The sequence below is a fragment of the Pogona vitticeps genome, chromosome 4 (genome assembly GCF_051106095.1).
Source record: "Pogona vitticeps strain Pit_001003342236 chromosome 4, PviZW2.1, whole genome shotgun sequence".
NCBI classification, from domain to species: Eukaryota; Metazoa; Chordata; class Lepidosauria; order Squamata; family Agamidae; genus Pogona; species Pogona vitticeps.
The window spans coordinates 15,699,989-15,727,574 of NC_135786.1; the positions used below are offsets into that span (position 1 = coordinate 15,699,989).

Here is a 27,586-nt window from a genome sequence, read left to right on the forward strand (position 1 = left end):
GAAAGCTTCCTCCCACTCCCCTGAGGAAGGAAAGTAAGGAGGTTTTCATTTTCTTTTTTTATTGGTATATTACATCAGCACTCCTTGGAGCTTTAAAAAAAACACCTTTGCTTTCTCTCTCTCCCTTTCTGTAGGAGAGTGGGAGGAAGCTTTCCATTTCCCAATATTGTCAAGTAGCTTACGCAAATGGACAGCATAAGCCATCTACTTTGGTTCAATTCAAAAGGTTATACATGCTAGAAAAAAAGCAAAATTGAGTGATCCTTCCTGCTTCAAAAAACAAAACAAAACAAAAACAAAAAACAAAAAACAAAACAACAGTAGCCCAAACAGGGACCCAAAAATGTTTGGCTAGACAAAAATCAGAGAAAGACTGCTATGTGATAGTCTGTACATCATGTGGTCGCTGAGGAAAAGAGTGAACCAGCCTGTCTGCAGAGTGGACCATACACTGGGACAAATCTGTATGTGATTACACCCAGATGCTTTCTCTTTCATAGCAAACATACAAATTAATCTTCTGCACAGCTGAAGATAACAAAGAAGTTTAGGATGTGTAACACCTTTTACTTTACTTTATTTAGATTTATACCCAGCCCCTCTAGACAAAGTCTACTCGGGGCGGCTTACAAAAATGTTAAAATACAATAGAATAATATAGTTATTAAAACTTAATAAGACAAGCAACTAACTAGTGGATATATACATTATCAAGATGGGAAATTAAAGAAATGAAACAGTTAACACCAACACTTCTGGCTTGGGTCTCCAACACTTGAGATGGCTGTCTTGTTGTGACTTGTGGTAGGGCTAAAACTTAGTAAGCCTGAGGTGGCTGCTGTTGCCAGCCCTTAGTAATTATTCTAGCTTTACTGGTATTTCTGTTGGACTAATCAAACTGTTGTGTCATCTACTATCACCAGTTCATGTCATTAGTGACAGGTGAAAATGAGGTAAAAGTGACAGGTGAAAATGAGGAATCAATCTTATAACTTGTCTTTACCATAGATTGTGCTTAATTCCTAATTCTAAATTCCTGAAATGCATGATTTCTTGCTGAAATCCTAGGGTCATACTAGACAACATAGTTGTCTAGAGCCACTGCTTCCCTGAGTGGTGAAAAACTTATGACAGTGAAAGAACTAATGTTTCCTCAACCTTATATTTTGTAAAACTAGCTTTGTTTTGTCATTTGTCAGTGGAAGAGAAACACATACTTTATTTGCAAGTTTAATTGTCCAGGTGATCGCCGTTGTAAATATCAGGATAGTAACATGTGCCAACGGCAGGGAATTTACATTTCTTTCATGTCTAGTATATTCTTAGTTCTCGGAATTCAGAGATCTGACCCTGAATACCCAATGTTAAGACACAAGGCATCCACAATCATCCATGGGCAGGGTGCAAATTGTCTGTGCCAAGGACAGCTGAATTTTACAATTTGTGCACTAGTTCCTTCATAGCTGTCATTTCAAGTCTTGGTTGTCTTCTGGTGTCTTGGCTACTATCTCATTTTGACAGATGATTGATTAAGGTGTTGAAGATCTTTAATGATCCAATTTTTTATTGTCAGCCTTACTGTTATATAGTTGTTATATATAATTTTTGTCTTAATGCTCAGTTATAATGCTGTTATTGCACTTTCTTCTTTAACCTTCATCCATAGTCATTTCGAGTTATTACTATCGTTTGCTAGTAGTATGGTGTCATCTGCATATCTTACATTGTTGACACTTCTTCCACCAAATTTCATCCCTCCTTCATCTGAATCTAATTCAGCTTTTGGGGTAAATAGAGATTGATGAGCTAGGGAGATATCTTTGCCAACTGGAAACCATTTGATTTCTCCCTATTCTGTCCCAGCAGTAGACTTTTGTCCAGAGTATCAGTTATGAGGCCTTTGTGTTCTTTTGGCTACCAGAGTTGCTATTTTGTGTCATTCACTGATAATATTTCTGGTTTCAAGCCACAGTTCTTCTAGTTCATGGTCAATCGAGTTTAGTGGTACAAAGCTCTTCTTTAGATTATCTTTAAATTCTTAAGGAATGTTATTTAATTGCTATTCTGACACCATGAGTGTGTTATTTTTCTTCTGTGGCTTCATTCTATTTTTTTTTTATTAAGACTTCAGTGTTTGTGTCTATGCCGATCTTGTTTTTTCTAGTAATAATAAAAGTCCTCTCTCTTCCAATTCCCATTGTATAGTCTGTATTGGCTATCTGGTGATCTCTATGTGTACAATTGTCCATTAGATTCTCTGAAGTATGTATTTATAATGAACAAAGCATCACAAAATTCTGAGTGGCTTTCTTGCTTCATTTTTCTCTTTAGCCAAATCCTCCAACAATGTTTGGCCCTGCTATATTTTCTACTTTTGCTGTCAAATCACCCATGATTATCAGCACACCCTGTTTCGGAATACGACTAATTTCTTCCTAAACACTTGCAAAAAAAAAAACTTTCTGTTTCTTCTTCTTCTTCAGCATCTGGAACATAGACCTGAATAATAATTATGTCAATAGGTATTCCAGGAGTTTGTTCAGAATTGTATTATTGCCTCTTACTGTTTGTACTGCATTGTTTCTCATTGTTAAGAGTCAAACTGTTTCTTCTGAGCTGAACTGAGATACTTTCCAGAACAGAATAATCTGTAAACATCTGATTGAAAACATCCTATTCCAGTCCACTTTAGCTTGCTTGCAAGAAGCAAATAACGTTTGAACATTTCATTTCTTTTGTGTGTGTGTGTGTGTGTGTGTGTGTGTGTGTGTGTGTGTGTGTGTGTGTGTGTGTGTGTGTGTGTGTGTGTGTGTGTGTGTGTGTGTGTGTGTGTGTGTGTGTGTGTGTGTTCTGTGCTGTCAAGTTGGAACCGAGTTATAGTGACCCTAATACAGTATGGCTTTTAAGGTAAGTGAGACGTTTAAGGAGTATTTTAACCAATTCCACCACTACCCATGACAAGATGGTTGGACAGTGTCATTGAAGCTACCAACATGAACTTGACCCAACTCCGGGATGCAGTGGAAGACAGGAGGGACTGGCGTGCTCTGGTCCATGGGGTCACGAAGAGTCAGACGCAACTTAATGACTAAACAACATCAACAACCACCACCCATGAGTGTTCTCAAAAGTCCTAGTCTGTCACTCTATCCATTACACCACACTGGGAATTATTATTTTTATCTTACTTTAATTCATATTTCTGATGACCCATGTTCCATTTATATGCCTTGTGCAGCAACAGATTTTCTTTTGCCTCTATGCACATCAGCAGTTAAATGTTCTTTTAGCAACAGCTCTACACTTACTTACCTTAGCTTTTTCCAATAGCTGACTGAGTGCCTCCTGATCTAAGAGCGTCATCTTCCAATACTACCTCTTGCTTTATTTTGGATTGTCTTATCATAAGGTTTTTGAGGTATCAAATGCTCAGAAATCTTTTACCGTTGCCAGCTTCTGCACAGCTCTAACAAGTTTTAGCGCCATTGGCATTGTTTGTGAAAGATCTTTGAACTGAGGCACCTTCTGCTATTGCTGCTGCTATTGAAGGCTGTCCTTCAAGGATTTGTTTACTCTGTCACTGCTGGAATGAGGAATTCTCATCACCTGCTGTGGCCATTAATTCCTGAAGAGGGGGAGTGCATCTTAATCTGGTGTATCAATCTTGACCGTTCAGCCTTGGATGACCCTTCTAGGAGTCTAGACTTGTAAGAGTTTAGCTCCTAATAATAATGCTTTCAGCTTCCCTAACACACTAAAACTCCTTCGCTACATGAAAGTAAACATTTAAGTTCCCTCCCCGTGTTTGTTCAACAAACAAGGGAGAAGTGTTCTTTTTTTGAACGATAACATCCAGAATACCTCAGTCAAGATGGCATTGGACATATTTCTAGAAACCCGTTTCTAGAAATGAAATCCAAAGGTTCATTCCTACCCACCTCCCCTCCCTTTCTATGGTTTAGACACATTGTGGGTTTTTTTTACCACTTTGCATAAGCTAGACATAGTCTGCCTAGTAATATGAATACATTTAGGGGCTGGGCCACATGGTGAGTTCTAATTCAACCAGAGCCCCCACACAGAGAGAGAACAGCAGTTGTTTGCTATGATTAAATCAGTTGTGATGATGAATAGTTTTGCTTATCTTCAAGCCTGCAGGAACAATTGATCATCTTTGGTGATGAAATATTTTATACATTGAGGAGGATGCACTCCACAATAACTAGGTTAGGGGAGTCACAGGAGAGAGCATTGGGGGGGTCACATTCCTCTCTAAAACTTCTGTGAAAGTCTGCCATCATCCCCTGGGATTAATTCCCACCTCCTGGCCCAGAATCTTACATATCTTGGTGACTCAATTTTTTTGTCCTTGAACAATAATTTGATGTCATAAATAACTTGGACACGCAGTCCCAAAAGACCAGAAGAGAGGCTGAGAAGAGGCTGCTTCAGTTTTGGTTGATTCATATTATGCAGAAGCATGACTTTTCTTCTTCTTATGGCAAGGTTTCGGTCACCCACAGCTCAAGAAGAGTGTCTATGTCACAATCTGCACATACTGGAATGACCAGAAGCAAAGGGGGAAGAAAGAGAGAGATGCTCTTGTTCCTCTTAAGATTTAAAACAAAATTTAAGTTGCAGGAGGCAAATTTAACAGTGGGTTAGGAAAGGAAGTATGGCAGAGAAGGCAGTGGAAAACCAAAAAAAGGAGTGAACAAATTCATGAAATTAGCTGTTGCTCATGACCTCTCTTTAGAACCTCTCCTCTCCATCCTGCCACTGAACCCCAAGATGTTGAAGAGCATCAGCAGGGAAGATCTATGATCTGAATATCCTACTTGTGAGCTTTTGAGAGGCATCTGTTCCCACAGGCATTGACCACCTATGAAAGCAGGATGGACCTTTTGGTCTACTCCCGTAGTTCCCAACCATGGGTCCCCAGGTGTTTTTGTCAGTCAAGATCAAAAGGAAATTTAAAAATGCAAAAGACAAAAACATGGTGGTACCTTGAAGACTAACTGCTATATTTTAATGGAACCTTTCATGAACAAATCCACTTTCCCAGACAAAGAAGAGCTGACATTGAACCTTGATGTGTTCACCATGGAGAGTTGCAGAGATTCTCCGGGAATTCTTCTAGCCATAAAAATCCTGTAAGAGCCTTTGCAGACCTTTTAGGATGAAGTAACCTTATGATCAGGTGCAATGGGTGTAGAGATTATATCCCGCAACCCTCCATGGTTTCAGGCTCACTGCCTCACTGGGGCTGCCATCTCAAGCACATGGTCGTAGAGGCCATGGGTCAACTGTGCTGCACCTATTCAGGAGCAGAGCAGTTCTGTCAGATTGCACAACCAAGACAGATGGAACAAGGAAGAGGGAGAGCCTATGCTTTCCTCCCTGCCCCATCTTCAACTCTGACATGGGTCTGTAGAATTAGACATACAGACACCTATGCAGAAGGAGTTGTTATGACAACTTTAGTCATGCTTCTGCATAATATAAAATGAGTAATGAGAAGAAAATTGCAAAGATAATGCATTTACTGAATTCTCACTTTTCAAGATATGTGGCTGATGTTAGACACGGCGGAGAAGGGGAAGGAGAGAGCCACTGAACGTAATTAGATCCAAGCTACACTGGCGTGGGTTTTTTTCCCCAGCTTATTTTTCTGTCCTCTGAGCACATGGGGTTCTCTGCTTGTTTATATACTTTATGTGCCCCATCCGCTCAGGATGCTGGGGCACAGTCCTCACTAGGTGAGACACCCATAACAGGAAAAGATTTACCGTTTATTCTTACACAAGTATTCTCTCAATCCACATTAGGCAATTTAGCTTGCTTTTTGCCCCTTTCTTTTTCTTTTTTCGGTTAATTGGTTGACAGGGAGCCAGCTTAGCTTTGTTCACATGTTTGATGTCTGAGGCACCTAGCACTGCAAACAGTTGCATGCCTGGAGGGATAATTATGTAAGAGCAAGAGATAAGAATTTGCCTTGTGATCTGATCCATAGTAATGTAAAATATTAAAATTACTTCTTATCACATATTATTAAATGGCCAGCAGCTGAAACCGGTTTTCAAAGCATCAAATCCCTGATGGTCCTTGCAAAGGTTAATCAGGTTGAGTTTCTTTGCCCAGTGTTTCTGAATTTTTTGTTCCCAGTTTCCTTTGAAAGGAACCAAAGTAAAGATTCTCTGCATTCCATGCTTTATTTTACACACAGAGGGTTTTGCTTTACCGTATTTGTCAAAGCCAGTAGTCACGATTCATTGATAGAAAGAATAGTAATTCCGGAACAAAAAGCCAAGAAGGAGCAAATAGGAGAATTCTCTGGTAGGAGAATTAAGCCACAGGCACAGAATTAAATATTGTTACGGTGACAAGTCACATTAATGCAACACAAAGAGCTGCAACAAACAAAACAACTTTGTAGACTCTCTAGAAATCTTTACCATGAGCTCCATTTTGGAGACAACGCAGACCCCAGGCTTCCTTGCCCCACAATACTTGTGCTCTAAGGAAATTAAAATCCCTTCTCCAGCTCCTCCTGTAAGTCTTACCATATGCTGAGCAGAATGAGTTTCTAGGTTTCCCAGAGGCATCTACATAGCCAATGCAGGGAACAGAATGTAAATTAAGCACAACTTTGGTCACCTCCAGCAGGAGTTTCCTTCCATTCTTATTAATAAAATCCAGGAACGGGGACTCACATTGATGGATGAATTGACATGGACTCAATTCAAGGATTGAGGGGGGGACTCAGGACTCAACTCAGGACTCTGACTCGTTTGTGCAAGTTGCATCGTCAAGTCCCTCTGGGACTTGGGACTCGGTCCCAGAGACTTCTCAACATCCCTGATAAAAGCCTAAGATGGATCTTCTGTTTGATGGTGTAATGCACTGGTTCCCATCCTTGGGTAACCCAAATGTTCTTGGACTGCAAATCCCAGACATCCTGGCCAGCACCGCTGTTGATGAAGGCTTATGGGAATTGCAGTCCAATAGCATCTGGGTTACCCAAGGTTAAGAAGCACCAGTATAAAACATTCAGCTCACATGGCAAGTGCTGCAGGTTGCAGATCCCCATAGACAGGAGGATCACCATGCTGTTGCTCCAGATAGCCATTATCTTACTTACTATTCTTGTATTTGCATATTTTCTCTTTTCTGCAGTGAGCTCAAAGTGGCATACACTTTGATGTCACGACAACCATTTGAGGTAGATCAGACTAAGAGTGTCCACTAAGCCCAAGATCAACCAATGAGCAGTCTGGCCAAGTGAGGGCCCACAGACAGGTGTCCCTAGTACCTAATCCAACAGACTGACCACCATACTACGCTGCTTCTTCAGGATTTTTCCCCCTCCCTATTGGTTTTATATGTATATATTTGCATAATGACCAGTGCACTAATTTTATTTATTTATTTATTTATTTTATACACCACCTATCTGGTCATTGCGACCACTCTAGCCGGCTTCCAGACAGATAAAAAACAACATCTACATATACCAAATTAAAAATTGTAAAACAACAAACAATAAACAAATTTTTCAAGATGGAAACATAACAAAGGATAAGTGAAGAAAGAAGAAATTAAGTACAGTATTAGCTGGAGGGAAGGCCTGCTTAAACATCCAAGTTTTTAGTTGGGACTTAAAAATTTTGCCACTCTATCATGTTTAATTTTGTAATCTCTTTGTGCAATCTTTGGACATTCACGGATGAGGTGTGACACAGTTTCATCTTTTTCTGGGCAGTCAACATTTGCTATTAGCACTAATTCCTTTGATCTTAGCATCATGTTGGTTTGGAGTGCTTCTTCTTGTGCAGCAAAAGTCAAGCCTTCCGTTTCTTTCTTGAGGGTCCCCAGTTTTAGTCATGCCCATGTTGAATTACGATCATGCTTTCCATCAATATTTTTCAGGTGTTGTCCATGTAGTGGTTTATTTTTCCAGATGTTTAATTTATTTTCAAATCATGGTTTCTTATATTGAGGCTTTGTTTCTGTGGTTTTCAAAATACACTCTATTTTCACCACCTTAAGTAATTTTTCTCTGCCTATACTGATATAACCATTTAAGTTTTCTTTTTTCCTCCTTTACTACCTGCTGCATTTTCAGTAAACCACAACCTCCATTTTTTGTGGTAAATAGAATCTGTCCACATCACTTTTTGGATGTAGTGCATGATGATGATGATGATTTTGTACTTGAAGCTATCACAGGTCTCGAGGTTATCAATTTAGACAGGCAGGCAGGCAGGCAGACAGACAGACAGGCAGGCAGGCAGGCAGGCAGGCAGGCAGGCAGGCAGGCAGGCAGGCAGGCAGGCAGGCAGATAGACAGAGACAGACAGACAGGCAGGCAGGCAGGCAGGCAGGCAGGCAGGCAGGCAGGCAGGCAGGCAGGCAGGCAGGCAGGCAGGCAGGCAGACAGACAGACAGACAGATAGATAGATAGATAGATAGATAGATAGATAGATAGATAGATAGATAGATAGATAGATAGATAGATAGATAGATAGATAGATAGATAGATAGATAGATAGATAGATAGATAGATAGATAGATAGATAGATATGGAAAGCAGAAATGGGGAAACACAAAACCAATGACCTGAAAGAGGTTTTCCCTTTTGCGTATCGTGAAAGGATCAGTGTACAAAAAATACAAAAATGAAAGAGGCCCCCCCCCCGAAAAAATCCCAACCCCAAATTAAAAGAAACACAGAAATGTTCACTGTGCACATCCCCACATTAGAGCTTAGCTTTCTTGCAGAGTATTCTAAGTGCCTTAGTAATGCATCCTAGTATTCCACGGGATGGAAACATGGCGGTTATATCAAACTGCTCTAATTACATAACACAGAAACCAAAGCACTGAAGACGTGGGCTGCATCCCGTGTACACAGCCTGCTTCTCTCAGTTCCTTCAAAGGCAGCTCTGCAAGGTAAATCTCAAAGTCATGATTTTGTTCAACATGCCCAGACTTTGGCAAGAACTCTGAAGTCAGCAACACAGCTGACTAAATGTGTCAATCTAATAAGACATCATCTATATTTTAACATCTTTCTATCCCCTGAAAAATTCTGGAAAGAACAGAAATGGCTGCCAACCTCCCAAGGTGTATAGGTGGCTTCTGAACCACCTCCTTAGCTCTCAGTCCTGCCAGGATCTGTAAACCAGAAGGTGGGAGATCTTTTGTTTAACCCCGTAATCGCTATTTTCATTCTTTTGCTTATGTGATACTTGCTAGTTCACTTTTAGCACTAGCAGACATCAAGGACAAAGTGAAACAAGAGGACACAGAAAAGAGGAGGAGACGGAAGCATCCCATCGCTGTACGCTACACACATTGATCTTGCACAGAACATGGTATGGAAAGTAAGTCTTTGCTTGTAAATTGTGTTTGTTTCTCGATGCAGAGATGCTAGGCAGGAGATGAAGATCAGTGCGATGGACGTCAGAGCAGGGCCCTCCGGCACCTTTTCAAAGCCACTTCCCTCTATCTTCCCTACTTTCCTTCTTTTATCAGTTGAACATTCATATCTAGAGTTTCCAAGTTAGCAGCTTTCCATTTTTAAAGATTTTAGGGCCAAATCTTCCAAAAAGGAAGTGGGTCCTTGTGACATCATAGGGAGGCAGGCCTTCTAGAGCAGTTACAAAACAGTAGGTATGCTGTGTGATGGAGCTGGTGGGACAATGTGTACGTCCTGCCCTACCATCTGAACAAATATTCTGGTGTGCAAAAGACACACAAATCCTTTGTGTTGATCCAGTAAACCCTTCCACCATCTAGGTGTGGGGAAAAGAAGGCATGCATTTAAAGCCACCATGCACCATAAAATCAGACTTTCTGCTGCTGAGGTACTGATTGTCTTGAATTTTGTTTCTCTGCCTAGAAATGCAAGGAAACATAGCAATTTCCTGAAACTTCAATTTTGAATTATAATTCCCAGAATTTCTGATCATTTGTTATGAATGCTTGTATGGTTAATGGTTGTATTCCAGAACATCTGGAGGTACCCAGCTAAGGAAGGCAGTTCTAGAATAAAAGTGTATGTGTGTGTGTGATCAACCACCCTTCGCACATCTATGTTTTCAAGCTCATGTGCTCCATACATCACAGTCTCAGACTTTCTGATAATGCCATAAGGATTTCTTGTGAGTTTTCTAATCTTCAATGAGAAAAGACATCTCAAATTACTGAGACTCAATCCAAAAGAAAAAATAAGTCTGTCGTTGCAAGATTTTTCACTGCTGCATGAGGGCAAAAATGTCAGCATCAACAGCGACATTATCACAATAAAAACGGGCACAAAAGCTTGCATTAAAAACCTTTTGTGCATTTGTGCAAAAAACCACATAGTTTTGCACAAACAATACTTTCAGGGATTTAATTTTTTTATTTTAATTAACCAATTTATTTTCAAAAATAGTGCTGGAATAGAAAAATATTCTCCAAGTATTCTTGCGTATTCAACCGAAAACCCAAGGTTTTCTGTGTTTTCTGTAGAAGAAGAAAAAAAGAAAGAAAAGAAAACTTATACCCCGAATTCTTGATGGTGCCACTTCAATGGAAGATTAGGCCATCCAGGAACACAGTTACAATACCGAATACCGAAGCCCACGGTCTGGTTTCTGAAGAATTGTGTGATTACTGAGGATGCAGAAGTTGATTGTCCCTGATTCTGAGGACCTCCAGAATGAAATGAAATGGAAAAAGCTTTTCAGAAACAAGTTGGCTTTTGTTCTGTTTCTCAAAGACCAAACATTGCCACAGCAGAGTCAAAACAAAAGCTTTTACAATCAAAAAGCTTTGTGCCGACTCCATGGTTAAAAAAGAATCATTATGAAACTGTGCCTGGCCTGAAATGGATTCACTGATCAAGAAGCAGAAGATGAGACATCCTTCATTCTTGGTTTCTTTCTTTCTTTCTTTTTTCAAAAAAATCATTTTACATGGAACTGTCTCCCCATAAATCAGAACACTCTGTATTCAACATTTGTTAAAAAGCCAAAGAGGCAAGTTATTAAATGCAGCTTCTTTATTTCATTAAACTCAAGGGGTTATTATTTTGTGTTCTCGGTGTTGTTTTGAAACCTAGATTGTGTATCTGGGAACCCAGTCAGGGACTCTTGTTTTCACCTTTTCTTGATGCCTGCTAGTGTTAGAGTGGAGGAACAATCACCACGTAAATAAGAGAATGAAAATATGAGAATACAGAGCTTAAATAAAATCCACAATATGACTGAAAGGACAGGGTGTTCTTTTTAATTTTTGTTGATTCTTCTAACCAATTCCCCCTCCCAGTCTCCCCCAGTCCAGGCAGGGAAGTTTTGAAATCATGAGCCATGCTTTTAACTAAGTGGAAATTAGCGATTCTATCTCGCTCTCTGTCAGGTAATGTCAGGTGCTTGGCCGAAAAAAGAAGAAAGCTGAGAACAATATAATGTGTTATATAATGAGGAAGAGGAAATCTCTCAGTTTCTCTCTCCCCATATCAGAAAAATTCTGAAACTCAAGGTCTTTTCCAGTCCAGATGTGATTTTCAAATGTTGGTAAATTCTTCAAAAACAAGTTCAGCCAAAATTTTCACCCATGTGTACTATGAAATTTGAGAGGAACGATTATGTCCAATAAGGAGGACAACCATGCTGTGTCCACATCTGTGAAAAAGATCAGGAATTTTTCTGAACAAAATCAATGGCAGTGCTAATTCAGCAATAATATGGTCAAATACACAGGGATTAGTACCCAGACTTTAAACAGTTAAGCATTCAAGGCAGTGTGCCTGAGTGAACAAAGCCAGTAGTTTCCACTTCTCTCACAAACATACATGAATTCTCACTAGATAATTAATGACTAACCTGAAGCTATCATCTAATCTAATCTAATCTAATCTAATCATACCTTGGGCACATAACGAGAAGACAATAATACAGGGAAAATGTCAAGCGAGCAGGAAAAGAAGTCCAAATATGAGAGAGGTGAACCCACTTGAGTTACCAAGATTTGGGCAATGTGGTTACTATAAGTCAAGAGCAACTTGATAACACACCAAAAAAAATGACGCGACACTACAGTCCGTGCTTGTCCAAAATGGAAGCCAAATCTTTGGAACATCTCACAGACAAGCTAGGGGAGAAAGGTGGTGAGACAGAGTCCACAAGCCCAGAGATCAACATGCAAATGAGCAATATTTCCAGCTTTCTAATGCGTGTAACATGGAAAGTGGAACGTCGTTGTTGTTTAGTCGTTTAGTCGTGTCCGACTCTTCGTGAGCCCAGAGCACGCCAGGCCCTCCTATCTTCCACTGCCTCCCGTAGTTGTGTCAATTTCATGTTGGTTGCTTCGCAGACACTGTCCAGCCATCTCATCCTCTGTCGTCCCCTTCTCCTCTTGCCATCACACTTTCCTAACATCAAGGTCTTTTCCAATGAGTCTTCTCTTCTCATGAGATGGCCAAAGTATTGAAGGCTCAGCTTCAGGGTCTGTCCTTCCAGTGAGCACTCAGGGTTGATTTCCTTTAGAATGGATAGGTTTCTTCTCCTTGCAGTCCAGGGGACTCTCAAGAGCCTCCTCTAGCACCACAATTCAAAGGCATCAATTCTTCGGCGGTCAGTGGAATGTAGGATCCATTATTCTCAGCCTCTCTCTTCCCCATCCCGTCAAACATGGAAATACTTTGTCTAAGGAAGAGTAAGCAGCATACAGTTCTCGACCCTGATGTAGCCCATCTCATCCAGGGAGGTTTTGCAATCCTGAGGGCCCTACAAACTGCATATGCCACCAAAACGCATCAAAAACCTGGGGAGGCCCTTAAATCAAGCAGGAACTGATCATTTTATTGAGGGTTTTTGCCATTTGCTACCAAATTTTGATAGCAGCCTGCAGTGAGTTCCCCATGGGTGGGATCTGGCCCATTAACCACTGTGAAGGTGCGCACCTCGGGTTAAAAAAAACAAAAAACAAACCTAAACCAAGAAACCTACACACCACGTTTCAGATGAGAATTTTGCCACACACTATGCTGGATTTAAGATTAGGACACCACCGTAAATTTATCACTCCACCGTTTTTAAAGCCTCTCAGGTCTCTGCTGAGAAGGCTTGCCCTGGAGATGAACAAATATCCCAGTTTGTTTCATAATCATACATTTGTCCAAATGCAATGCTCATCTCAAAAAAAAATAGCAGCTGTTCATGTAATGATTGCTGTCTATACTTCTTGCACTTGAACGGATCCCACTGATTATAATCTCCCCCCTCCCTCACTTATAGGTAAGTTGTTGACTTGAGAGCACCATTCCTCAAAGACAGTTTGTGAGCTGCAATGTCCGTTAACCCCTCCACCAAATTGTCCAGCAGTTATCCACCAAAGAACTGCTGGATAGCTCAGAGGCCAGAGGTTGGGAGTTTGATTCCCCACTGCACTCTCTGACAGGGGCTAGACTTGATGATGCATAGGGTCCCTTCCAATTCTGCAGTTCTACCGTGTTTCCCCGAAAATAAGATAGGGTCTTATACTATTTTTTGCTTTAAAAATGCATTAGGGCTTATTTTCGGGGGATTTTTTTTTCAAGAACAATCTACATTTATTCCATTACCATCATTTATTTTATTCATAGTTATTTATTTATTTCCATTCTCCTTCCCCTTCTTTAAATGTACCTGGTGCCACTTCCTCCAGGGCTGCTGCTGCCAGGGGGCGCCACTGTGGTGGCTTGGGTTTACAGCATTTTTTATTTATTTATTTTATTTATATCCCACCTATCTGGTCTTACGACCACTCTAGGCGGCTTCCAAATAAATGCATAAAATTACATGTAAAATATTAACACAAAGAAATTATTACGTCAGATAACAGATTCTTCAAGATGGAAGGGGGAAAAAAAAGAATCAAATATTTGCTGGAGGGAAGGCCTGCGTGAACATCCATGTTTTTAATTGTTTTTTTAAAGATACCTAACGAAGGGACCGCATGAATCTACAGAGGAAGATTGTTTCAGAGGCGACCCTCAGCCCAGTGGCGGTGCCTGTTGGGGCTGGTGAGCATTGGGTTTGTTCTGAGGCTTGGGATAATAATAATAATAATAATAATAATAATAATAATAATAATAATAATAATAATAATAATAATAATAATAATAATAATAATAATAATAATAATAATAAAAGCTTGTGTATTATAATCTGTCACTTGAAGAAACACTTCAAGCATCTGAGGAAATGGGTTGCAATCCACAACCCCTTAGGTCAGATAAAACATATTACTCCTTAAGGTGGTCCAAGATGCTTTGTTATTCCTGCCACAATAGAACCACATGGCTATTGCAGCCTTGGAATTGTTTCTCCTTGTTAAAAGGCAAAGAATACATTAAAAAAAAAAATCAAAGCCCTCTTCTGTAAGCTTTTCCACTAGAAAACTGCAGAGCATGGGAAAGTTACTTATTCTTTTTTTTTTAACTACAATTCCCGGATTCCCTAGCAACATAATCAGTGTGGCGGATGAGAGAATACAAAATATTAACTTTTTCCAAGCTGTGCAGAAAACCAGCACACTTCTGACAAACACCCCTCCCCAAAGATTATCACAGATTTTTGCAGGCTATTTTTGTTCCCCTGAAACAGATGAAACGGCTTAGGCTGAACACTTTGGCCAGCTCTGATATGGGCAAATTTCATTGCTGGTCACAAATCAAATGCAGTAAGCCCTTCAGTCTGCACTGGATGTGTGTAAGTCTCATTGAGGCTGTTTAGGGCTCAGAGGCCATTCTAGGTGAATTCCTATTGATCCAGCTAAAGTTGTTTTCCCTGAAGATAATCACTCTGGTGTGTTGTTTGGAAGGGATCAAGGAAAGCAACTGCCTTCATCAGTCGGCTTTGTCTGCACATAGAAGAAGAAAAGCAGCTTGGAGGTAGGGAAGAAGAGTGAGTAAGAGAAGAGGCAGGTGGGTAGGAAATTCAGGCTGACACCAAGCCTAAAACCCAGAAGAGCAAGATAATGAGATGATCAAATAAATAATAGAAACATGAAATAGGAGCAGCGTCTAGACATGGATTCATCGAGCACCTGAATCATGACTTTCATAACGGCACTTTCAGTAATAAGATATTTAATATAAACTTGAGAGAAAGCACTCTATCCATGCCATGGCCTACAGAGTTCCCTTTGGCAGCGAAATCAGGTCAAGACGACTTTGTGGTCATGCCTAACTTAACTAAATCACTGTGACATGCAACTTGACTAACTCCCCACTGCAATATACTAGGTCCTGATGCTCAAATGTTCTAGGCATTTTCCAATAAATGTTTTTACTGTGGCTTTCCTGAGCCATGAGCAGTTGGAAGTTGCTGGTGCACTGTGCCTTTATTCCTGGTGTTGTAAACCCTCTTTGGCATTGCACAAATGATGAATGTTTATTTGATTGGTTTTGTGTTGTGATGGGCGTGGTCGGTGTTTCTGTTTTTATGTTGGGCAAGATGGGGGTTGCCCCGGGATTTTTAAACACCAAGGACCCAGGTACTCTTATTTCCACCTGAAGTAGAAATAATGAAAAACTAACTTCAGATACAGTTCCATAACTCTGTGTATGTCCATCACATATTTCCTATTAGCATTAATAACCAGTCAATCATTCCACAGGGAAAGAAAATCCATGGAAACTAACATCCAAACTGGCAGGGAGTGTGGAGAGATGGAGAATGACAAAGCTTGAGGGAGGCCCAGACATCTGAATTATTCATCCTCCATTTTATGTCTGTGACAAGTCTTTACTTTCAAGTGCCAGTTGAGATGTCAATGGAGGTTGTAGAAAGCTATCTATTGAGAGTGTCCTCTTGGCTTAGGTGACTCATAACCAGTATAAAGGAGGTGCCCACCTGCAAATTTTGGGAGTGATGCACTCTCTACTGGCTCAGACCACAAGCACCCCACCCACCAAGGTTTGGTCAAGTAGATGAGCAGTGAAATACTCAACACCCTTCCATATCTCATTAAAGGAATCCACTGACCTGTTAAAATGTTCCAGCTTGGTTTAAGAGTTTCAGTTCCTGGGTTTGGGAGGTAGATTTGATTGCATGCTGACCTGTTCTGACCCCTATCCTTTCTTGCTAAAGTCAGGGGTTGCTATTACAGTACATTTCCCTATAGGTCTGGTGATCTCCTTTGCCCCATAAATAGTAGAGATGAGAAAGAAGTCTGCATCCACAAAGGTATGTGAGCCTTGTAATAGATTAAGTTAATTAAGTTACTGTCTTGCTGTGTTTTCTGCACTGCAAGACATTAACAAAAATATGCATGGATCTTTTGCTTCACTCTAATGAGAAGGAAATCATTTCTGCCATTTTCCCACTTACCTTGTTTTATTCTATGAAGCCATAGAATTATGCACGACTAAAATTATTTTTAAAACTCTTAGAGAGAAATGATAACACATTTCAGCAATTTTATCCAGATTTTATCTATAGAAAGAGATGGGAAGCTGGCCACATTGCATACACTAAGAGATGCCTTCAGATTCCTCCCTTCATCAGCTTCTTTTGTTCAACCTGGTCATTACTGCAACTTCGTTACTAGGGTTATGCATTGCCTCCCTCGTCTATTCGCTAAAAAAGAGCGCATGAAACAGAACTGATTTACCCTCCTACCACTTTATGGCCTTTCTCCATGCCAGCATTTGTGCATTTCCACACATGGTGGGGGGCAACCACTGGGAGATAGAAAGAGTTTGACTCTTTGGCTGGGTTACAGTGGCATCACCACTCCCAACAAGAGGAGAAAAACCCAAGAAAGAGGAGAAAGACAGGCCCTAACATTCTGAATTCCAACCTAACCACTCAAAATCCATGCAGGAATGCAAGCGTTCACCTGCAGATATATGGACATTCAGTCCTAGTAGTGTAATAAGTTATAATAATGAAGTTGAGAAGTACATGTAAAAAAGAAAATCTGAGAATGCAAAGTCCAGGCAATATGCTACACCAATATAAATCATTCACTTCACAAACCAGCAAAACCCAATATCATGGTGAATATAAGAGAATATAATCCAGGAACCCCACTCAGAGATGCTCTTGAGCTTCATTGGAGGGGCAAAATTATCAGTCTCCTTCCCCACTGGTGCCAGCTCATCATCTTCTTTATAAGATATTAATACTTTCTGTTTCCTTTTCCTGACTTTTAGTCATTGCTTTTCAAATGTTTAATATTTTGAACCCCAAGAATACTGGATTGCACAGAAGGGATTCATGGGGAGTGACATGTTGCCATGAACACTCCTGGGCTCTTTATTCTTTCCCATGGTCACCACAGAAATACACAAATAGCCCAGATCAGGTTAGTATTTGGGCATTGTTCTGAATGTAGTGCACGGCCCTATTTATAACTTTAAGAATGAGTACCTGCATTGTTCTGTTTTTTATCCTAATCCCATCCTTTTTTCCTAGAGCTATGTGGGTTTATGTTTTTGCTGCCTGGGGAATTCTGTGAGCTGCTGTCCAAAAACACAAATCTGCACACCTCTGCTATTTTCCTGTCTGTGTCAAATCTTCTAAACTGTAAGCCTGAGGGGCAGGTCCTGCCTTGTTTGTTACTGATCTTATGTAAGTTGCTCTGGGAACCTTTTCAGCAGTAGAGCAAAGTAAAACAAATGCTCGATAAATAAATAACATTCCCAGAGTCCCTGCTGGCAAGAGAGCATCTTCAGAGGTCTTCATTCCAGAGTAGAGGAAACTGAGAGGGAATTTTGGCTAGATCCCTCAGCTGTTGTTTTCCCCCTTCAAGTACAACTTGATAAATTTGAATAAATGCAGAGGATGGCAACTGGTCATCTAGCAGGCTGATAATGAAGGTGGACTTCACCCCACAGGCTGGTTTTTTTTCCAAACTAAAGAGATTTCTTAGAAAAACAGGATTTTTGCATTCCAGAAAAAAGTTCAGTAGTCTTCCCAAAGTCCCAAGTTTGGAAAAGTTTAACCCCACTCTATGTCATCACCACCATCTTGTCTGGAGTACAGTGGGGTCTTGACTTGAGAACTTAATCCGTATTGGAAGGCAGTTCTCAAGTCAAAAAGTTTTCAAGTCAAATCTGCATTTCCCATAGGAATGCATTGAAAACCATTTGATCCGTATCTGCTCTTTTCCGTCCATAGAAACTAATGGGAAGCTGCTATCCTGCCTTCGACCACTAGAGGGGGATATTTTGTTTCTTTTTTTCTTAGGTCAAGAAAGGTTCAGGGAAGGCAGGGAAAATACAGTCCAGGCAGTACCAGGCAGTATGAAGACTCCCAATCCACTCTCTAAACGCTGGGAGGAGTGAGGAAGCAGACAGGCACCCTTTTCACTGGCCAACAGTTAACTGAAAGTTCAAATTTTGCACTTTCCCTGCCTCCTACGTGGGTTTTTTTCAGTTCTTAACTCAAATCTAAGTACTTAAGTCAAGTCAATATTTTCCTATGAGAGCGGTTCTTAAGTCAAAATGTTCTTAACTCAAGCCGTTCTTAAGTCAAGACCCCACTGTACTATAAAGATCACTGAGATGGCATGGTGCTGATGGTCCTGACCCCTGAAGCACAGTTGGTTTCCAAGAGAAATATCCAGCTGCCATGGCCAAGGCCTTTTCCTGCACTTGTCAAACAGTGCCTTTGTGCAATGTTTAGATTCCGTCCTGAACTAAATTCCCAGGTCTTCCAACTGGACTTCTCCCAGCCAGACAATGAAAGGTGAACTTTTACCTCCTTGTCTGTGAGAAAATAGGGAGGAAATGGTGGCGGCTTGCATAAACAGTGTTCAGGTGCAAAGTACATAAGATAAGGAAAAAGAGGGGAGAAATAGAATGAGGAGAATTCCTAATCATTCTGAGGGTGGCTGAAGGGTATAGAAATGCATTGTGGGAACTCTGGGGGAGTTCAAATATGAATAAACCAGCTTTAAAATATCATTCTAGTGACAGGAACTGCTGTGCTGAATTTAAATTACCATCTATAACTGATGGAATGCTTTTCAATACTACTAGAAGGAGAGGACTGTTTGTTCCAGGCTTTTATGTAACTTTCCAAGAAATCATTGCAATATAGCTGGATTTTTGTTTTGTTTTGTTTTTGTTTTTGTTTAAAGAAAAAAAAACCCTCCTGATTTCTTTAAAAAAAATTGGGCAGCAAAACTCACTTTTCAAAAGCCAAACAAAATGCTTGGTCATAAGATAAAAACAACACATAAGTGCTAAACAGGGACATCCATTGTTTCCATTTCAGAATTAAGTGGATGCAGACAGAGCATTTGAATATGTATCGTCCAAAGAGTAGATTGCTTGGTTTTCTGAATCTCCCACCAACTTTTACAGTTACTCCCAGCTTGTTGGCAAAAGTAGCGGGAATTTGTGGAGGCAGGAAATACCATAATATTTTGTCCAGTACTTTGTAAAAAGCTGCTGTGGTTCAATTTCAGGAGAGAAAACATGCTATAAGAGTGGAATCAAGCACCTAGTGGGACATAATGGCTGATTTGTCCCATTTCTGGGAACTGAGAAAACTGGTGTCTGGTATCAGCATTTAAGGATAAAATCCATTGAACGGAGGCTTGCCCAATCCAGTAGAAGCAGAAACACTGTTCTAACAGGACTGAGAGATTAAGAATGTAACTAGCAGGCCAGTCAAGAAAAGTTAGCAAAGAGCAGAGCAAAACTGTCAACTACCCAATATTTTCAAATTCGGTTTTATCTTCTCTCTAATCTTCCAAATGTCTTTATACAACAAAATGTTATTTCCCTGCCTGATATATCCCAAAGGGCCCAAATTTAATACAATGTTTCTCTGTTGATTTATAACATATTAATCTATGAATCTACTGATAATAAACCTTATTCCTAACTATATTAAGTAAAAAATATACAATAAGATGTAGAGAATATAAATGTAAGTTGAGGGTTCAGGAAAAGACAGAGAAAAAACTGCTGCAGTGCAGGCTTGCACCAGAGCATATCCTAACAGTCAATGCCCAGAAGATTTATAGGTATCTATGCCTACCTTTTCATTGGAAAGGACCAATATGGAAAAAAATACCATCTGGTGTGTGTGCCTGCTTCCAGGTTTCATTATTGCACACATAGATGATTTATAGCTTTGGCTCTCACCCCAGACCCCTTTCTCTTGGGAAACGTATGGCAATCCCAGTCAAGAGACATTGAGTTCTCTGCCCCCAGTACCCTTGGTACCAGAGTATCTTTAAATTTCATTCCTCAAGAAATCACTCCAGATTGCCTGAGAAATGGTTTTCACTTTCACTTCTTCCTCTAGCAAGCAGAAATCTAGCCTTTAGCTTTCCAATTGATAGAAATACAGTGGTGCCTTGACTTACGAACATCCCGACATATGACTGTTTCAAATTACGACCAACTCCTGCCGCAAAATTTTGCTTCAACTTGTGGCTGGAGCTTCCAGTTACGAACAGAAAAAGGCAGGGGGGAAAGGCAGGAAATTCAAATTGCTAACTGTAGGCAGCGACAAGGCTGCTTCTTTGTAGCTCTTTCGCCCCAGCAGTTAGAGAGTGTACAATCGGAGGAGGCTGCCTGGTAAGGCAAGGTGCTGCTTTATGCTTTTTAAAAACTGTTCTGGGTGTTTATGCAGCATGGTTTTGGGCTGTGGGGGGGTTATGTTTCTGTGCTGTGATGGGTCTTGGGGGGTTGTTTCTTTTTTTGGTGTTTTCCCCATTTCCGATGGGTCTTGGGGGGTTTGGTTGCTTTTTGAAGTGTTTTTCCCCATTCCCAATGGGTCTTAGGGGGTTTGGTTGCTTTTGGGGGGTTTCCCCCATTTCTGATGAGTCTTGCATGCTTCCCTTGCTTTTTGGTTTGCTTTCTGTGTATTTCTGATCTGCTTCGTTTGTTTTCTTTGCATTTCTGATCTGCTTCATTTGTTTTCTGTGCATTTCCGACGTGCTCCCTTTGTTTTCTGTGCATTTCCAACATGCTCCCTTTGTTTTCTGTACATTTCCGATCTGCTCTGTTGTTTTATTCGCATTTCTAACCTGATCTGTTTGTTTTCTGCGCATTTCCGCCATTCTCCCTTTGTTTTCTGTGCATTTCCAACGTGCTCCCTTTGTTTTCTGTGCATTTCCAATGGGTCGTGCATGCTTGATTGCTTCCCCCCCCCCAGCCGGATTAATCGCGTTTCCAATGAGTCTTGCAGTGATTTTTTTGGTGGTTTTTTTCCTTTGGCCGGAACGGATTAATTGCATTTCAACAGGGAATGGTGCTTCGACTTAACAACCATTTCAAATTATGACCATCTTCCAGAACCAATTACGTTTGTAACTTGAGGCACCACTGTAATAGGACTCCAAATATTAGGAATTATTATCACATCAGTTTGAAAGTATCAAATTCAGATATTCAGAACTATCTGAATATGCCATTATTCAGTGAACTCTGAATATTTCTAGCCTCTGGAGCACCATCAAGCGCCAAAGACTCAGGTGGCATGGCCATCCAGAAACTGTTGGTGCAAAGCCATTCTGCACATCGTCCAGACAGAATTCTAACTCCTGTCTTCTGAAGATGCCAGCCACAGAGAATGGCAAAACATTAGGAAGAAAAACCTCCAGAACATGGCCAAACAACCCAAAAAACCTACAACCACCATCGGATTCCAGCCGTGAAAGCCTTCGAGAATACTTATGTCTACATTGAGACCATCTACACTGTAGGAACATGGGAATGCAATGATACAATTCAGCAAGGTCAAAAAAACATCAGTCCCTTGATTTGTCATTACAGTATTTGTGTCATTAATTTTAGTTGTATGATCATTGGAGAGAACCTCTGGCAAGCCAAAATGGTAGGGAAGAGAGCAGTGGAAAATATCCAATACGAAAATGTCCACCTGTCTTTCCCGAAGTTTTAAAAAAGAAAACAGCCTTGGTGAGAATTATAGCAGATTGGTAAGAATTTTATATTTGTATTTGTTTGTTTTTACCTTTTTAAAGTGTTATTTCTTAAAAGACTGGGGAATAAATAATCTCTCATTACAGTTGCACTTACCTGTACCCATTCATCTTCTGCCATGACAGATTAGAGAATTACCAGCAATTACAATGATTTGATAAAGCTCTTATTAATGTTAAGAACAAATTTTCCTGCTGGCTTTCGTATGGGGAAATGTTTCACTTTAAGGGAGAGAAGCTGGGATATTGGGAGCCATGAAAAGGAAGGAGATCTATACTAATTCTAAAGAAGTAGGGATAACGCTTTATTAGAGATGGGGGGATTTGTATTTGTATATGAATATCCCCACACAGCTGGATTTAGGGGCCAGCCCCTGCAGCTGGCCTGTCCACTCACACATCCAGCAGTGACAGCATCCTTGCTTCTCCTTCCAATCACTCCTGAAGCTCTGCTCTCTTCCTGCTCGGCTAGCAACTCAGTGACTCGTCCTCCTTCCCACTGCCAGGTGAGCAGGAAGAGCGCAGAGCTCCAGGAACGATTGGAAAGATGAGCAATAATGCCACTGGGGACACATAAGTGAACGGGCTGGCTCCAGGGGCTGGGCCCTCATTAAGTCCAGCTGCACAGGGATATTTGCATACAAATATGAATGCCCCATCTCTACTCTTTATATACCATGCATAGAAGCTACCACAGAGTTTGAGAAGTCTACTTTCCTGGACTAACATTCCGAAGGTCTGCTTTCAAGTCATGGTAGTTATGCAAAATCTCTGTGTTCAAGGGCAGTCTGCTTTTGTAAGGAGCAGCAGTGACGATGTCTATGGCCTTTAGGTATATTTAAATTTCATCTTTTTCTCCATTGAGCAAACGACAACATACATACCTTTTTGCTAACCCCCCCCCCATTTTATCTTCATAACAACCTTGTGAGGTAGGCTAAACAAGAGAGAGAGAGAAGGTGGCATAGCGTCATCGTGCCTTCATGCCTCAGTGGGAACTAGAATCATGATCTCCAAAACTCTAGCCCAACACATTAACCACTGTACCATACTATGATTCTCTATGTTTCATGCTTTCCCATCTGACTTTTGGGGGCAGCAGGATGCTGCTTGACAGCGTTACTATTTCTGGAGGGGGGGAGCGATTCTGAGAGCTGACTGAAAGATTCTGGGATGTTGCTGAGAGGTTGACCATTTTGGGGAACTATAGGTCAAAAGGCTTACTCTTCCAGGGTGTGGACCATTACCAGATTATTTCAGTGATAACAGCAGCATCAATTTTTAGCAGATGCCAGTTGCAAGTATATGACCCTAACAAACTGTTTTGCTAGAAAACGTCTGGATTGGCAAGAACACTTAGGAATGTTCTTGTTGGGGTCAACGTTCTATGAAAGACAATATCAGCTGGGACACTGAAGATCTACACAGGCTAGCTGCACATTGCATACATTTGCAGGTTAATGCAAAATTAATCTGAGTTCTTGAGAATTAGCTGCTGGTGGTGGTTTTTCAAATGGGCATGGTAGATTATGAATCCTCGCCCCTATAAACAGCCTGTTATTACTTGCTAAAACTTGTATGTCAGACCTCATGCTCCTTCTTCTCCAGACTGGATTTAGGCTGGCTTTTTCCTACTTAAACTCTTTGACTGCATTACTAGGACAGTCTGTAGACACCATCTGCATCCCCTCCTGTTTTTTTTCAGATAAGATTTCACCTTTGAATGTCTGACTGAAGTCCAACCGGCTGTCTGGCTATGCTTGGTTCTTGTGGCTCTGTGCCTAGGGAAATCAAAGAGAGCTGATGGGAGATCTCAGACTGAAACTCCAGATTCAGATGATTTGGGGGAGTGGGTGAGAGTCGTACGTCAATCATTTCTGGATTGGTTTGGGGAAAAGAGCAGGGGCATTGGAATGTGTTGTCTTCTGCGTGTGCATGTGATTTGTAAGTTGGTCAAAGTACAACTAATAAAGGAAAGAAAATCAAAAGAGAATAGATAAAGCAGAGCTTGGAAAAATTACTTTGTGTGAAGTCTAACGCCCTGTTGACAGGGGAATTGTTAGTGCTGTAGTCCTATTAATACAGAGAGAGAGTTACAGATAGAGCTATAGATGTAATACTATATATAGAACACCTCTCCTTTGAAATTTGGAACCAAGATGGATGTAGATCCAAACCATAGCTCATCTCCAGAACTTCTGAATGACAGCCCAAAATTGCACATGCACAGTACAATTGTACATACACCGTACCCTTGTACACATGGCACATAATGGGGTACAAACCAAGAGCAAATGTACTCATCAAGACAAGCAGCAGCCGCTGAAGAAACAGGAGTAAGAGAGAAGAAAATGATTGCCACAGATGTATCCCATCCTTTTTCTGAGGATCTTAAGATTCATGGAGTTATTCCATTTATTAATTCTATGTATGTATTTGAGGTATTTTTAACCTGTTTCTTAGTCAAAACAGGCTATTTATGCTGCTTCCATATAAACATATATGCAGTCCCTATCCACAGGTTTCAAAATGCCTAGGGTGGAATGAGCACGGCTTGGAGGTTTGCCCTATCAGTTTTGGGGGACATCCTCTCTTACTTGGACAGCGAGGCACCCCTGAAAAAGATGTGACGCAAATGGAGGGGGAAAGGGTTGAGCGGAACGAGGTGGGAATTAAGTAGTATCTCAGCAGGGCTGGCTGTAGAACTGCCTTGCTTTCCATTTTCACACCTCCTTCTGCTAAGGCCTGCTGAAAGGTGGCAGCTGAGAAAAAGAGCTGGCTTTATCTTCCCAATACATTGCCAAGGATTGGGATGAGGGGCAAGTTTTATGTGACACAGGTAGTCCATTAAAAACAATAGTGGGAGTTGGATTTGGGTGAAAACTATGACGCTAACTTGCAAGTCGATACACAAAATGTAAAACCATCCCATCTCATATTTGGACTCTGGCTTCAACACCACCTGCGGCTCTTCCCCCTTCAATATTTCTTGTTTTAATAAAACCAAACCATGAATATCGGTGGTGCCGTTCTCCACTGGAAATCCGTGGCACACCCTCCCAGCTGCTCTTCCTACTTCTCCGTGGCTATTTCATCTTTACGTCACCTTTTTTCCCCCCTAATCTTATTTAATGGTTAAACACAGTTTACAGATTTTATTTTGGTGCAATAACTGTATTTCTGTATCTTAATTGATTAAGGAAGTCTTTTCCTGGAGTAATTACTTCCTTGTTTCTGACTGCCAATTAACCTGAATGGAAGCCAGGAAATACATGCTCTGAGTGAAGATTTCCTACCAGAATTAAGTCAATTAGGGTATGATTTCCCCCCACCGCCCCTATACTCTGGGTTATCATACTATCTGGTTATCCAGATAGTGGAACTGGAGAAAGACAATACAATCTACATGGCCCAAAGTGAAACCAGATATCTCGAGCTGATTCTAATAAGTTTCAGCATCCATTTTGAAGCTCACTTTAAGCGAGAGAGCTTGACCATCAGGTCAAGGTTGTTTGGGGGACTTCTGTGGGGAAAAAATATTTCATCCTCCACTCCAAGCTTTGGAGAAGAGACCTGATAAACTCAGAAATTACAACATACTATCCTTCCCTTTTATTATTTTTTATTTTTACGGAGATGTGAGTGAATATAATAAAGATAGCCTCTCACACCCTTGGCTCTGCTAGCTCGGTTTTACTCTGATCCTGGATCAGTAGGGCTAGATTTCCCTCCACAATCAGCTGGTTCCTCAGGGAACAACCAACCCATATGGAAGTTAGTACGTTCTTCTCAGGTGACCTGTTAAAAGGGATCTGATGTCTGTGTTCAAGGTTAGTTTGTGGAATGAAAAAAGGGTCACAATTTGCAGGCCTACTATTTATTGCTATTCGTCTTTTTTTAAACCTTTGATCCTGCTTTCTTTTTAATTAGTTATTTGCCTAATTTCTAAACAACCACTCTTTGAACAGGTCAGATATATACACAAAAGGGGCCCAGTTTTGGAAGTCCTGCACAGTTCCAGTCATTTTACAGTGGGGTCTCTACTTAAGAACGTCCCTACTTAAGAACAATTCTACTTAAGAACAGCTCCGTTTGCTAAATTTTGCTTCTACTTGAGAACAGAAATCCTAGATAAGAACAGGAAAAAAACCTTTCCTGCTCTTTTTTTAACCTTAGGTCAACTTAGGTTAAAAAAAATTCTCCCCCTAGTGGTAGAGTACGTATTAACCAGCTTTGCATTAGTTCCTATGGGAACTAATGCTTCAATGTACGAACGCACCTCCACATAACAAAAAAACAGCCAGAATGGATTAATTGGTTTTCAGTCCATTGCTTCAAAATTAGCTTCGTCAGAAGTGCTTTTAACACTGTTCCCTGACCTAAGAAAAAAAGAAAAAAATATCCCCCTCTAGTGGCAGAAGGCGGAATAGCAGCTTCCCATTAGTTTCTATGGACGGAAAAGAGCAGATACGGATTAAATGGTTTTCAATGCATTCCTATGGGAAATGCAGATTCTACATAAGAACTTTTCCACTTGAGAACCACCTTCCAATACGGATTAAGTTCTTAAGTAGAGACCCCACTGTACTCCATTTGGATGATCAGCTCAAACCCACCTCTAGGGTGGAAAGATATTACAGTACTGTATGTAAAAACAAATCACCTGGTCAAAATGTGGGGGTATCTGAAGAGTGACATGGGAAATTTTCCACAATATTCAAAGAGAGTTGCTGAGAGATCACTGTCTGTCACCCTGATCTAGTCTCATTCCCTTCTACTGCAGAAATCCAAAGGTAAAGCATCACCGATAGATGACTATCCAATGTTTGTTTGCAACCCTCCACTATCTTCTGCTGTCTATCAATAAAAAGTTCTTCCTTGTGTTTAGTCAGAATTCATTGTAGTTTAAATCAATTTGCTTGGGTCTTAATGCTGTTCCATCTTTTATCTGATAACCATTCCAACCTCTGAACACAACCATCATTGTCACGGCACATCTTTCTTTTTTATGCTAAACGTACTCAGCTCCCTCAACTGTTCCTCATAAGCTTTGCTTTCCAGAGTTTTTACCACATAAGTTGCTCTGCTCTGGACACCCTCTAGGCTGTTTCTATTCTCCTTAAAGTGTGGTGCCCAGAAGCAAACAGGTGAAGCCTGACTAAAGGAGAGTATGGTATTATTACCTTCTTTATTCTAGGTTTATTCAGCCTTGAATTGTATTAGCCATGTTTGCTGCTGCATTACACATGCCTTACACCACTGGTTCTTAACCTTTGTTACTCAGATGTTTTTGGACTGCAACTCCCAGAAGCCTTCACCATCAGCTCTGCTGGCTGGGGTTTCTGGGAGTTGCAGTTCACAAACACCTGAGTAACAAAGGTTAAGAACCACTGCCTTACACAATCATGCTTAAAAGTGTGTGAAGCCCATACATGTTGAAGGGAATGCATTTACCTTGCCCCCTTGTTGTCAGGTGTTAGTACTGATGGCTGTACACTTGCCCCATTTCCCAGTTTAGCCACCCAGAGTGGCAGAATATACCAGATGGGCGGGATATAAATTGAATCAATCAATCAATGTGACTGTCTGAAGAGGGGTGGGTTGCTGTACCTTTGCACCTTCCCCACATGAGTCAGAAGCACAC

At 40.7% G+C, this 27,586-nt stretch overlaps 2 long non-coding RNA genes across 2 annotated transcripts; both read left to right on the plus strand.

Moving 5' to 3' along the window:
- Nucleotides 1–8,367: 8,367 nt before the first annotated feature.
- LOC144588767 (uncharacterized) lies at nucleotides 8,368–13,432 on the plus strand. The gene is made up of 2 exons (XR_013544457.1): nucleotides 8,368–9,386; nucleotides 10,519–13,432. It is a non-coding gene; the product is annotated as an uncharacterized LOC144588767 (long non-coding RNA).
- A 721-nt stretch (nucleotides 13,433–14,153) lies between these two features.
- Nucleotides 14,154–26,653, plus strand: LOC144588768 (uncharacterized). The gene is made up of 2 exons (XR_013544458.1): nucleotides 14,154–21,939; nucleotides 23,648–26,653. It is a non-coding gene; the product is annotated as an uncharacterized LOC144588768 (long non-coding RNA).
- The last annotated feature ends 933 nt before the right edge of the window (nucleotides 26,654–27,586 follow it).